This window comes from Bufo bufo, chromosome 1 (genome assembly GCF_905171765.1).
Source record: "Bufo bufo chromosome 1, aBufBuf1.1, whole genome shotgun sequence".
Lineage (NCBI taxonomy): Eukaryota > Metazoa > Chordata > Amphibia > Anura > Bufonidae > Bufo > Bufo bufo.
The window spans coordinates 838,347,614-838,360,982 of NC_053389.1; the positions used below are offsets into that span (position 1 = coordinate 838,347,614).

Here is a 13,369-nt window from a genome sequence, read left to right on the forward strand (position 1 = left end):
AGCAGTAATATACACTGGGGGTAAAAACACCAGCAGTAATATACACCGGGGGTAAAAACACCAGCAGTAATATACACCGGGGGTAAAAACACCAGCAGTAATATACTCCGGGGTAAAAACACCAGCAGTAATATACACTGGGGCTAAAAACACCAGCAGTAATATACACTGGGGGTAAAAACACCAGCAGTAATATACACTGGGGGTAAAAACACCAGCAGTAATATAAACTGGGGGTAAAAACACCAGAGGTAATATAGACTGGGAGTAAAAACACCAGCAGTAATATAGACTGGGGGTAAAAACACCAGCAGTAATATAGACTGGGGGTGAAAACACCAGCAGTAATATAAACTGGGGGTAAAAACACCAGAGGTAATATAGACTGGGAGTAAAAACACCAGCAGTAATATAGACTGGGGGTAAAAACACCAGCAGTAATATAGACTGGGGGTAAAAACACCAGCAGTAATATAGACTGGGGGTAAAAACACCAGCAGTAATATAGACTGGGGGTAAAAACACCAGCAGTAATATAGACTGGGGGTAAAAACACCAGCAGTAATATAGACTGGGGGTAAAAACACCAGCAGTAATATAGACTGGGGGTAAAAAAAAACAGCAGTAATATACACCGGGGGTAAAAACACCAGCAGTAATATACACCGGGGGTAAAAACACCATCAGTAATATAGACTGGGGGTAAAAACACTAGCAGTAATATAGACTGGGGGTAAAAACACCAGCAGTAATATACACTGGGGGTAAAAACACCAGCAGTAATATACACTGGGGGTAAAAACACCAGCAGTAATATAGACTGGGGGGAAAAACACCAGCAGTAATATACACTGGGGGTAAAAACACCAGCAGTAATATAGACTGGGGGTAAAAACACCAGCAGTAATATAGACTGGGGGTAAAACACCAGCAGTAATATAGACTGGGGGTAAAAACACCAGCAGTAATATAGACTGGGGGTAAAAACACCAGCAGTAATATACACTGGGGGTAAAAACACCAGCAGTAATATAGACTGGGGGTAAAAACACCAGCAGTAATATAGACTGGGGGTAAAAACACCAGCAGTAATATAGACTGGGGGTAAAAAAAAAACAGCAGTAATATACACCGGGGGTAAAAACACCAGCAGTAATATACACCGGGGGTAAAAACACCAGCAGTAATATAGACTGGGGGTAAAAACACTAGCAGTAATATAGACTGGGGGTAAAAACACCAGCAGTAATATACACTGGGGGTAAAAACACCAGCAGTAATATACACTGGGGGTAAAAACACCAGCACTAATATAGACTGGGGGTAAAAACACCAGCAGTAATATAGACTGGGGGTAAAAACACCAGCAGTAATATAGACTGGGGGTAAAAACACCAGCAGTAATATACACTGGGGGTAAAACACCAGCAGTAATATAGACTGGGGGTAAAAACACCAGCAGTAATATAGACTGGGGGTAAAAACACCAGCAGTAATATAGACTGGGGGGAAAAACACCAGCAGTAATATAGACTGGGGGGAAAAACACCAGCAGTAATATAGACTGGGGGTAAAAACACCAGCAGTAATATAGACTGGGGGTAAAAACACCAGCAGTAATATAGACTGGGGGTAAAAACACCAGCAGTAATATACACTGGGGGTAAAACACCAGCAGTAATATAGACTGGGGGTAAAAACACCGGCAGTAATATAGACTGGGGGTAAAGACACCAGCAGTAATATACACTGGGGGTGAAACACCAGCAGTAATATACACTGGGGGTAAAACACCAGCAGTAATATACACTGGGGGTAAAAACGCCAGCAGTAATATAGACTGGGGGTAAAAACACCAGCAGTAATATACATTTGGGGTAAAAACACCAGCAGTAATATACACTGGGGGGTAAAAACACCAGCAGTAATATAGACTGGGGGTAAAAACACCAGCAGTAATATAGACTGGGGGTAAAAACACCAGCAGTAATATACACTGGGGGTAAAACACCAGCAGTAATATAGACTGGGGGTAAAAACACCAGCAGTAATATAGACTGGGGGTAAAGACACCAGCAGTAATATAGACTGGGGGTGAAACACCAGCAGTAATATACACTGGGGGTAAAACACCAGCAGTAATATACACTGGGGGTAAAAACACCAGCAGTAATATAGACTGGGGGTAAAAACACCAGCAGTAATATACATTTGGGGTAAAAACACCAGCAGTAATATACACTGGGGGTAAAAACACCAGCAGTGATATAGACTGGGGGTAAAAACACCAGCAGTAATATAGACTGGGGGTAAAAACACCAGCAGTAATATAGACTGGGAGTAAAAACACCAGCAGTAATATAGACTGGGGGTAAAAACACCAGCAGTAATATAGACTGGGGGTAAAACACCAGCAGTAATATACACTGGGGGTAAAACACCAGCAGTAATATACACTGGGGGTAAAAACACCAGCAGTAATATAGACTGGGGGTAAAAACACCAGCAGTAATATACATTTGGGGTAAAAACACCAGCAGTAATATACACTGGGGGGTAAAAACACCAGCAGTAATATAGACTGGGGGTAAAAACACCAGCAGTAATATAGACTGGGGGTAAAAACACCAGCAGTAATATAGACTGGGGGTAAAAAAAAACAGCAGTAATATACACCGGGGGTAAAAACACCAGCAGTAATATACACCGGGGGTAAAAACACCATCAGTAATATAGACTGGGGGTAAAAACACTAGCAGTAATATAGACTGGGGGTAAAAACACCAGCAGTAATATACACTGGGGGTAAAAACACCAGCAGTAATATACACTGGGGGTAAAAACACCAGCAGTAATATAGACTGGGGGGAAAAACACCAGCAGTAATATACACTGGGGGTAAAAACACCAGCAGTAATATAGACTGGGGGTAAAAACACCAGCAGTAATATAGACTGGGGGTAAAACACCAGCAGTAATATAGACTGGGGGTAAAAACACCAGCAGTAATATAGACTGGGGGTAAAAACACCAGCAGTAATATAGACTGGGGGTAAAAACACCAGCAGTAATATAGACTGGGGGTAAAAACACCAGCAGTAATATAGACTGGGGGTAAAAACACCAGCAGTAATATAGACTGGGGGTAAAAAAAAAACAGCAGTAATATACACCGGGGGTAAAAACACCAGCAGTAATATACACCGGGGGTAAAAACACCAGCAGTAATATAGACTGGGGGTAAAAACACTAGCAGTAATATAGACTGGGGGTAAAAACACCAGCAGTAATATACACTGGGGGTAAAAACACCAGCAGTAATATACACTGGGGGTAAAAACACCAGCACTAATATAGACTGGGGGTAAAAACACCAGCAGTAATATAGACTGGGGGTAAAAACACCAGCAGTAATATAGACTGGGGGTAAAAACACCAGCAGTAATATACACTGGGGGTAAAACACCAGCAGTAATATAGACTGGGGGTAAAAACACCAGCAGTAATATAGACTGGGGGTAAAAACACCAGCAGTAATATAGACTTGGGGGAAAAACACCAGCAGTAATATAGACTGGGGGGAAAAACACCAGCAGTAATATAGACTGGGGGTAAAAACACCAGCAGTAATATAGACTGGGGGTAAAAACACCAGCAGTAATATAGACTGGGGGTAAAAACACCAGCAGTAATATACACTGGGGGTAAAACACCAGCAGTAATATAGACTGGGGGTAAAAACACCGGCAGTAATATAGACTGGGGGTAAAGACACCAGCAGTAATATACACTGGGGGTGAAACACCAGCAGTAATATACACTGGGGGTAAAACACCAGCAGTAATATACACTGGGGGTAAAAACGCCAGCAGTAATATAGACTGGGGGTAAAAACACCAGCAGTAATATACATTTGGGGTAAAAACACCAGCAGTAATATACACTGGGGGGTAAAAACACCAGCAGTAATATAGACTGGGGGTAAAAACACCAGCAGTAATATAGACTGGGGGTAAAAACACCAGCAGTAATATACACTGGGGGTAAAACACCAGCAGTAATATAGACTGGGGGTAAAAACACCAGCAGTAATATAGACTGGGGGTAAAGACACCAGCAGTAATATAGACTGGGGGTGAAACACCAGCAGTAATATACACTGGGGGTAAAACACCAGCAGTAATATACACTGGGGGTAAAAACACCAGCAGTAATATAGACTGGGGGTAAAAACACCAGCAGTAATATACATTTGGGGTAAAAACACCAGCAGTAATATACACTGGGGGTAAAAACACCAGCAGTGATATAGACTGGGGGTAAAAACACCAGCAGTAATATAGACTGGGGGTAAAAACACCAGCAGTAATATAGACTGGGAGTAAAAACACCAGCAGTAATATAGACTGGGGGTAAAAACACCAGCAGTAATATAGACTGGGGGTAAAACACCAGCAGTAATATACACTGGGGGTAAAACACCAGCAGTAATATACACTGGGGGTAAAAACACCAGCAGTAATATAGACTGGGGGTAAAAACACCAGCAGTAATATACATTTGGGGTAAAAACACCAGCAGTAATATACACTGGGGGGTAAAAACACCAGCAGTAATATAGACTGGGGGTAAAAACACCAGCAGTAATATAGACTGGGGGTAAAAACACCAGCAGTAATATACACTGGGGGTAAAACACCAGCAGTAATATAGACTGGGGGTAAAAACACCAGCAGTAATATAGACTGGGGGTAAAGACACCAGCAGTAATATAGACTGGGGGTGAAACACCAGCAGTAATATACACTGGGGGTAAAACACCAGCAGTAATATACACTGGGGGTAAAAACACCAGCAGTAATATAGACTGGGGGTAAAAACACCAGCAGTAATATACATTTGGGGTAAAAACACCAGCAGTAATATACACTGGGGGTAAAAACACCAGCAGTAATATAGACTGGGGGTAAAAACACCAGCAGTAATATAGACTGGGGGTAAAAACACCAGCAGTAATATAGACTGGGGGTAAAAACACCAGCAGTAATATAGACTGGGGGTAAAACACCAGCAGTAATATAGACTGGGGGTAAAGACACCAGCAGTAATATAGACTGGGGGTGAAACACCAGCAGTAATATACACTGGGGGTAAAACACCAGCAGTAATATACACTGGGGGTAAAAACACCAGCAGTAATATAGACTGGGGGTAAAAACACCAGCAGTAATATACATTTGGGGTAAAAACACCAGCAGTAATATACACTGGGGGTAAAAACACCAGCAGTAATATAGACTGGGGGTAAAAACACCAGCAGTAATATAGACTGGGGGTAAAAACACCAGCAGTAATATACACTGGGGGTAAAAACACCAGCAGTAATATAGACTGGGGGTGCAGCTGCGGCTGTGCCCGTGGATCCGTGGTTCAGCCGCACACGTTTCGTCCACTCTCTCTCACTGGCGTTGTTTCGGTTTCCGGTAATGAGATCCGTTCAGGGCTCTCACAAGCGTCCAAAACGGATCAGTTCTGAGCGGATGCAGACGGTTGTATTATCTGAACGGATCCGCACAAAACGCGAGTGTGAAAGTAGCCTTAGACCATTCCTTTTGATCCATATATGTTCCAGTCCCAGGGGCGTTGCCAGGGTTTCAAAAGGTCCGGGGCCCAAGCCCAGTGAGTATGGCCCCGTTCTTTAAGTCGCCCCCCCCTCCCCCACACTACACTTTCCCGTACTCGCTATACACAGCAGGTACCCCCCCAATCAGGGCCTCCAGGTGACGTCTCCTCCGATGTAGATCTTCTCATCATCTTCTCCATTCGGTCCGGACACTTCTCTCAGCCGCTCCTCGTCTCTGCAGAGTGTGACACACGGACGTCTCAGCTTCCTCACTGTTCCATCATCATCCCCCAACCTGGAGACCCCCACAGTGCCCCCAGTATTTATATCGCCCACTGCTGTTATAATGCTCTAACTGAAGTGCCTCCAGTATTTAGAATGCCTCATTCTGTTATAATGCTCACCCTGAAGTGCCCCCAGTATTTATACTGCCCCCTACTGTTATAAATCTCGCCCTGAAGTGCCCCCAGTACTTATAATGCCTCCTTCTGTTATAATGCTCACCCTGAAGTGCCCCCAGTATTTATACTGCCCCCTACTGTTATAATGGCCCCTGAAGTGCCCCCAGTATTTATACTGCCCCTTACTGTTATAAATCTCGCCCTGAAGTGCCCCCAGTACTTATAATGCCTCCTTCTGTTATAATGCTCACCCTGAAGTGCCCCCAGTATTTATACTGCCCCTTACTGTTATAAATCTCGCCCTGAAGTGCCCCCAGTACTTATAATGCCTCCTTCTGTTATAATGCTCACCCTGAAGTGCCCCCAGTACTTATAATGTCCCCTACTGTTATAATGGCCCCTGAAGTGCCCCCAGTATTTATACTGCCCCTTACTGTTATAAATCTCGCCCTGAAGTGCCCCCAGTACTTATAATGCCTCCTTCTGTTATAATGCTCACCCTGAAGTGCCCCCAGTATTTATACTGCCCCTTACTGTTATAAATCTCGCCCTGAAGTGCCCCCAGTACTTATAATGCCTCCTTCTGTTATAATGCTCACCCTGAAGTGCCCCCAGTACTTATAATGTCCCCTACTGTTATAATGGCCCCTGAAGTGCCCCCAGTATTTAAATTGCCCATATTATTGATAGTGCCCCCTGCAGTGCCCCTTGTAGTTATATTCCTACCTTTAGTGCCATCAGAAATTATAATTCCTCAGCCCCTCCGCCGTACAGTCCCATGTAAATAACATCACACCATCTCTCCTGCCCCCTCCAAAATACAGTCCCATGCAAATAACATCACACCATCTCTTCTGTCCCCTCCAAAATAAAGTCCCATGTAAATAACTTCTGCCCCCTCAACATTCAGTCCCATGTAAACATCAGTCCCTCCCACAACCACATTCAACATTCAGTCCCATGTAAATAACATACCCTGCCCCTCCAACATACAGCCCTAAACTACAATGCTATGTAAATAACATCCCTCCCTTCAGCTCTAAGATACAGTCCCATGTAAATAACCACAACTCCCAGCATTGCTCTGCCTCTCCTTTCACTTCCCTCTCCTCATGTAGCAGACCTCACCACAGCTGCTTCCCCAGCACTGGTCACATGATGGTGACATCATCGCAGGTCCTTCTCAACCACTGCCTCTAGCACTGGTCACATGACTGTGATGTCACCACAGGTCCTTCAGCTCTTCCAGTGCATTAGATTCAATTGTATTCCTGTCCTGAAGACTTAGGGTCCATTCACACTTCTTTATGTGTTTTGCGGATCCGCAAATTGGGGATCCACAAAACACGGACACCGACAATGTGCATTCCGCATTTTGCAGACCGCACATCTCCGACAGTCTCATAGAAAATGCCTTTTCTTGTCCGCAATTGCGGACAAGAATAGAACATATTCTATTTTTTTGGGGGACAGAAGTGCGGATCTGCAAATGCGGATGCAGACAACACATTCGGCCCCATTGAAAACGAATGGGCCCGCACCTGTTCCGCAAAATTGCGGATTGGATGCGGACCCATTTTGCAGACGTGTGAATGGACCCTTACAGTTGTATTTATCTGGCAGGCAGGACATTCGGGGCTGGGAACAAAACATTCGGGGCCCTGTCCAGTCCATTTCTTTTGATCCATACATGTTCCGGTCTATTCCTTATGATGAATACATGTTCCGGTCCATTCCTTATGATCCATACATGTTCCGGTCCATTCCTAATGATCAATACATGTTACGGTGCATTCCTTATGATCCATACATGTTCCGGTCCATTCCTAATGATCAATACATGTTCCGGTCCATTCCTAATGATCAATACATGTTACGGTGCATTCCTTATGATCCATACATGTTCCGGTCCATTCCCTATGATCCATACATGTCCCGGTCCATTCCTTATGATCCATACATGTTCCGGTCTATTCCTTATGATGAATACATGTTCCGGTCCATTCCTTATGATCCATACATGTTCCGGTCCATTCCTAATGATCAATACATGTTACGGTGCATTCCTTATGATCCATACATGTTCCGGTCCATTCCCTATGATCCATACATGTTCCGGTCCATTCCTTATGATCCATACATGTTCCGGTCCATTCCCTATGATCCATACATGTTCCGGTCCATTCCTTATGATCCATACATGTTCCGGTCCATTCCTTATGATCCATACATGTTCCGGTCCATTCCTTATGATCCATACATGTTACGGTGCATTCCTTATGATCCATACATGTTCCGGTCCATTCCCTATGATCCATACATGTTCCGGTCCATTCCTTATAATCCATGCCTGTCCCGGTCCATTCCTTATAATCCATACAAGTCCCGGTCCATTCCTTATAGTCCATACATGTCCCGGTCCATTCCTTATAGTCCATACATGTCCCGGTCCATTCCTTATAGTCCATACATGTCCCGGTCCATTCCTTATAATCCATAGATGTCCCAGTCCATTCCTTATGATCCATACATGTCCCGGTCCATTCCTTATGATCCATGCATGTCCCGGTCCATTCCTTATGATCCATACATGTCCCAGTCCATTCCTTATGATCCATACATGTCCCGGTCCATTCCTTATGATCCATACATGTCCCGGTCCATTCCTTATGATCCATACATGTCCCGGTCCATTCCTTATAGTCCATAGATGTCCCGGTCCATTCCTTATAGTCCATACATGTCCCGGTCCATTCCTTATGATCCATGCATGTCCCGGTCCATTCCTTATGATCCATACATGTCCCAGTCCATTCCTTATGATCCATACATGTCCCGGTCCATTCCTTATGATCCATGCATGTCCCGGTCCATTCCTTATGATCCATACATGTCCCGGTCCATTCCTTATGATCCATACATGTTCCGGTCCATTCCTTATGATCCATACATGTCCCGGTCCATTCCTTATGATCCATACATGTCCTGATGCATTCCTTATGATCTATACATGTCCCGGTCCATTCCTTATAGTCCATACATGTCCCGGTCCATTCCTTATAGTCCATACATGTCCCGGTCCATTCCTTATGATCCATACATGTCCCGGTCCATTCCTTATGATCCATGCATGTCCCGGTCCATTCCTTATGATCCATACATGTCCCGGTCCATTCCTTATGATCCATACATGTCCCGGTCCATTCCTTATGATCCATACATGTCCCGGTCCATTCCTTATGATCCATACATGTCCCGGTCCATTCCTTATGATCCATACATGTCCCGGTCCATTCCTTATGATCCATACATGTCCCGGTCCATTCCTTATAATCTATACATGTCCCGGTCCATTCCTTATGATCCATACATGTCCCGGTCCATTCCTTATGATTCATACACGTCTTGGTCCATTCCTTATGATCTATACATGTCCCGGTCCATTCCTTATGATCCATACATGTCCCGGTCCATTCCTTATGATCCATACATGTCCCGGTCCATTCCTTATGATCCATACATGTCCCGGTCCATTCCTTATGATCCATACATGTCCCGGTCCATTCCTTATGATCCATACATGTCCCGGTCCATTCCTTATGATCCATACATGTCCCGGTCCATTCCTTATAATCTATACATGTCCCGGTCCATTCCTTATGATCCATACATGTCCCGGTCCATTCCTTATGATCCATACATGTCCCGGTCCATTCCTAATGATCAATACATGTTACGGTGCATTCCTTATGATCCATACATGTTCCGGTCCATTCCTAATGATCAATACATGTTACGGTGCATTCCTTATGATCCATACATGTTCCGGTCCATTCCCTATGATCCATACATGTTCCGGTCCATTCCTTATGATCCATACATGTTCCGGTCCATTCCCTATGATCCATACATGTTCCGGTCCATTCCTTATGATCCATACATGTTCCGGTCCATTCCTTATGATCCATACATGTTCCGGTCCATTCCTTATGATCCATACATGTTACGGTGCATTCCTTATGATCCATACATGTTACGGTGCATTCCTTATGATCCATACATGTTCCGGTCCATTCCCTATGATCCATACATGTTCCGGTCCATTCCTTATAATCCATGCCTGTCCCGGTCCATTCCTTATAATCCATACAAGTCCCGGTCCATTCCTTATAGTCCATACATGTCCCGGTCCATTCCTTATAGTCCATACATGTCCCGGTCCATTCCTTATAGTCCATACATGTCCCGGTCCATTCCTTATAATCCATAGATGTCCCGGTCCATTCCTTATGATCCATACATGTCCCGGTCCATTCCTTATGATCCATGCATGTCCCGGTCCATTCCTTATGATCCATACATGTCCCAGTCCATTCCTTATGATCCATACATGTCCCGGTCCATTCCTTATGATCCATACATGTCCCGGTCCATTCCTTATGATCCATACATGTCCCGGTCCATTCCTTATAGTCCATAGATGTCCCGGTCCATTCCTTATAGTCCATACATGTCCCGGTCCATTCCTTATGATCCATGCATGTCCCGGTCCATTCCTTATGATCCATACATGTCCCAGTCCATTCCTTATGATCCATACATGTCCCGGTCCATTCCTTATGATCCATGCATGTCCCGGTCCATTCCTTATGATCCATACATGTCCCGGTCCATTCCTTATGATCCATACATGTTCCGGTCCATTCCTTATGATCCATACATGTCCCGGTCCATTCCTTATGATCCATACATGTCCTGATGCATTCCTTATGATCTATACATGTCCCGGTCCATTCCTTATAGTCCATACATGTCCCGGTCCATTCCTTATAGTCCATACATGTCCCGATGCATTCCTTATGATCCATACATGTCCCGGTCCATTCCTTATGATCCATGCATGTCCCGGTCCATTCCTTATGATCCATACATGTCCCGGTCCATTCCTTATGATCCATACATGTCCCGGTCCATTCCTTATGATCCATACATGTTCCGGTCCATTCCTTATGATCCATACATGTCCCGGTCCATTCCTTATGATCCATACATGTCCTGATGCATTCCTTATGATCTATACATGTCCCGGTCCATTCCTTATAGTCCATACATGTCCCGGTCCATTCCTTATAGTCCATACATGTCCCGATGCATTCCTTATGATCCATACATGTCCCGGTCCATTCCTTATGATCCATGCATGTCCCGGTCCATTCCTTATGATCCATACATGTCCCGGTCCATTCCTTATGATCCATACATGTCCCGGTCCATTCCTTATGATCCATACATGTCCCGGTCCATTCCTTATGATCCATACATGTCCCGGTCCATTCCTTATGATCCATACATGTCCCGGTCCATTCCTTATGATCCATACATGTCCCGGTCCATTCCTTATAATCTATACATGTCCCGGTCCATTCCTTATGATCCATACATGTCCCGGTCCATTCCTTATGATTCATACACGTCTTGGTCCATTCCTTATGATCTATACATGTCCCGGTCCATTCCTTATGATCCATACATGTCCCGGTCCATTCCTTATGATCCATACATGTCCCGGTCCATTCCTTATGATCCATACATGTCCCGGTCCATTCCTTATGATCCATACATGTCCCGGTCCATTCCTTATGATCCATACATGTCCCGGTCCATTCCTTATGATCCATACATGTCCCGGTCCATTCCTTATAATCTATACATGTCCCGGTCCATTCCTTATGATCCATACATGTCCCGGTCCATTCCTTATGATCCATACATGTCCCGGTCCATTCCTTATGATCCATACATGTCCCGGTCCATTCCTTATGATCCATACATGTCCCGGTCCATTCCTTATGATCCATACATGTCCCGGTCCATTCCTTATGATCCATACATGTCCCGGTCCATTCCTTATGATCCATACATGTCCCGGTCCATTCCTTATAGTCCATAGATGTCCCGGTCCATTCCTTATAGTCCATACATGTCCCGGTCCATTCCTTATGATCCATGCATGTCCCGGTCCATTCCTTATGATCCATACATGTCCCAGTCCATTCCTTATGATCCATACATGTCCCGGTCCATTCCTTATGATCCATGCATGTCCCGGTCCATTCCTTATGATCCATACATGTCCCGGTCCATTCCTTATGATCCATACATGTTCCGGTCCATTCCTTATGATCCATACATGTCCCGGTCCATTCCTTATGATCCATACATGTCCTGATGCATTCCTTATGATCTATACATGTCCCGGTCCATTCCTTATAGTCCATACATGTCCCGGTCCATTCCTTATAGTCCATACATGTCCCGATGCATTCCTTATGATCCATACATGTCCCGGTCCATTCCTTATGATCCATGCATGTCCCGGTCCATTCCTTATGATCCATACATGTCCCGGTCCATTCCTTATGATCCATACATGTCCCGGTCCATTCCTTATGATCCATACATGTTCCGGTCCATTCCTTATGATCCATACATGTCCCGGTCCATTCCTTATGATCCATACATGTCCTGATGCATTCCTTATGATCTATACATGTCCCGGTCCATTCCTTATAGTCCATACATGTCCCGGTCCATTCCTTATAGTCCATACATGTCCCGATGCATTCCTTATGATCCATACATGTCCCGGTCCATTCCTTATGATCCATGCATGTCCCGGTCCATTCCTTATGATCCATACATGTCCCGGTCCATTCCTTATGATCCATACATGTCCCGGTCCATTCCTTATGATCCATACATGTCCCGGTCCATTCCTTATGATCCATACATGTCCCGGTCCATTCCTTATGATCCATACATGTCCCGGTCCATTCCTTATGATCCACACATGTCCCGGTCCATTCCTTATAATCTATACATGTCCCGGTCCATTCCTTATGATCCATACATGTCCCGGTCCATTCCTTATGATTCATACACGTCTTGGTCCATTCCTTATGATCTATACATGTCCCGGTCCATTCCTTATGATCCATACATGTCCCGGTCCATTCCTTATGATCCATACATGTCCCGGTCCATTCCTTATGATCCATACATGTCCCGGTCCATTCCTTATGATCCATACATGTCCCGGTCCATTCCTTATGATCCATACATGTCCCGGTCCATTCCTTATGATCCATACATGTCCCGGTCCATTCCTTATAATCTATACATGTCCCGGTCCATTCCTTATGATCCATACATGTCCCGGTCCATTCCTTATGATCCATACATGTCCCGGTCCATTCCTTATGATCCATACATGTCCCGGTCCATTCCTTATGATCCATACATGTCCCGGTCCATTCCTTATGATCCATACATGTCCCGGTCCATT

General features: G+C 44.6%; 1 protein-coding gene across 2 annotated transcripts in view; it reads left to right on the plus strand.

Moving 5' to 3' along the window:
- The window catches only part of TFR2 (transferrin receptor 2), an 82,292-nt gene that overhangs the window by 25,166 nt on the left and 43,757 nt on the right, over positions 1-13,369 (plus strand). The window lies entirely within an intron of this gene.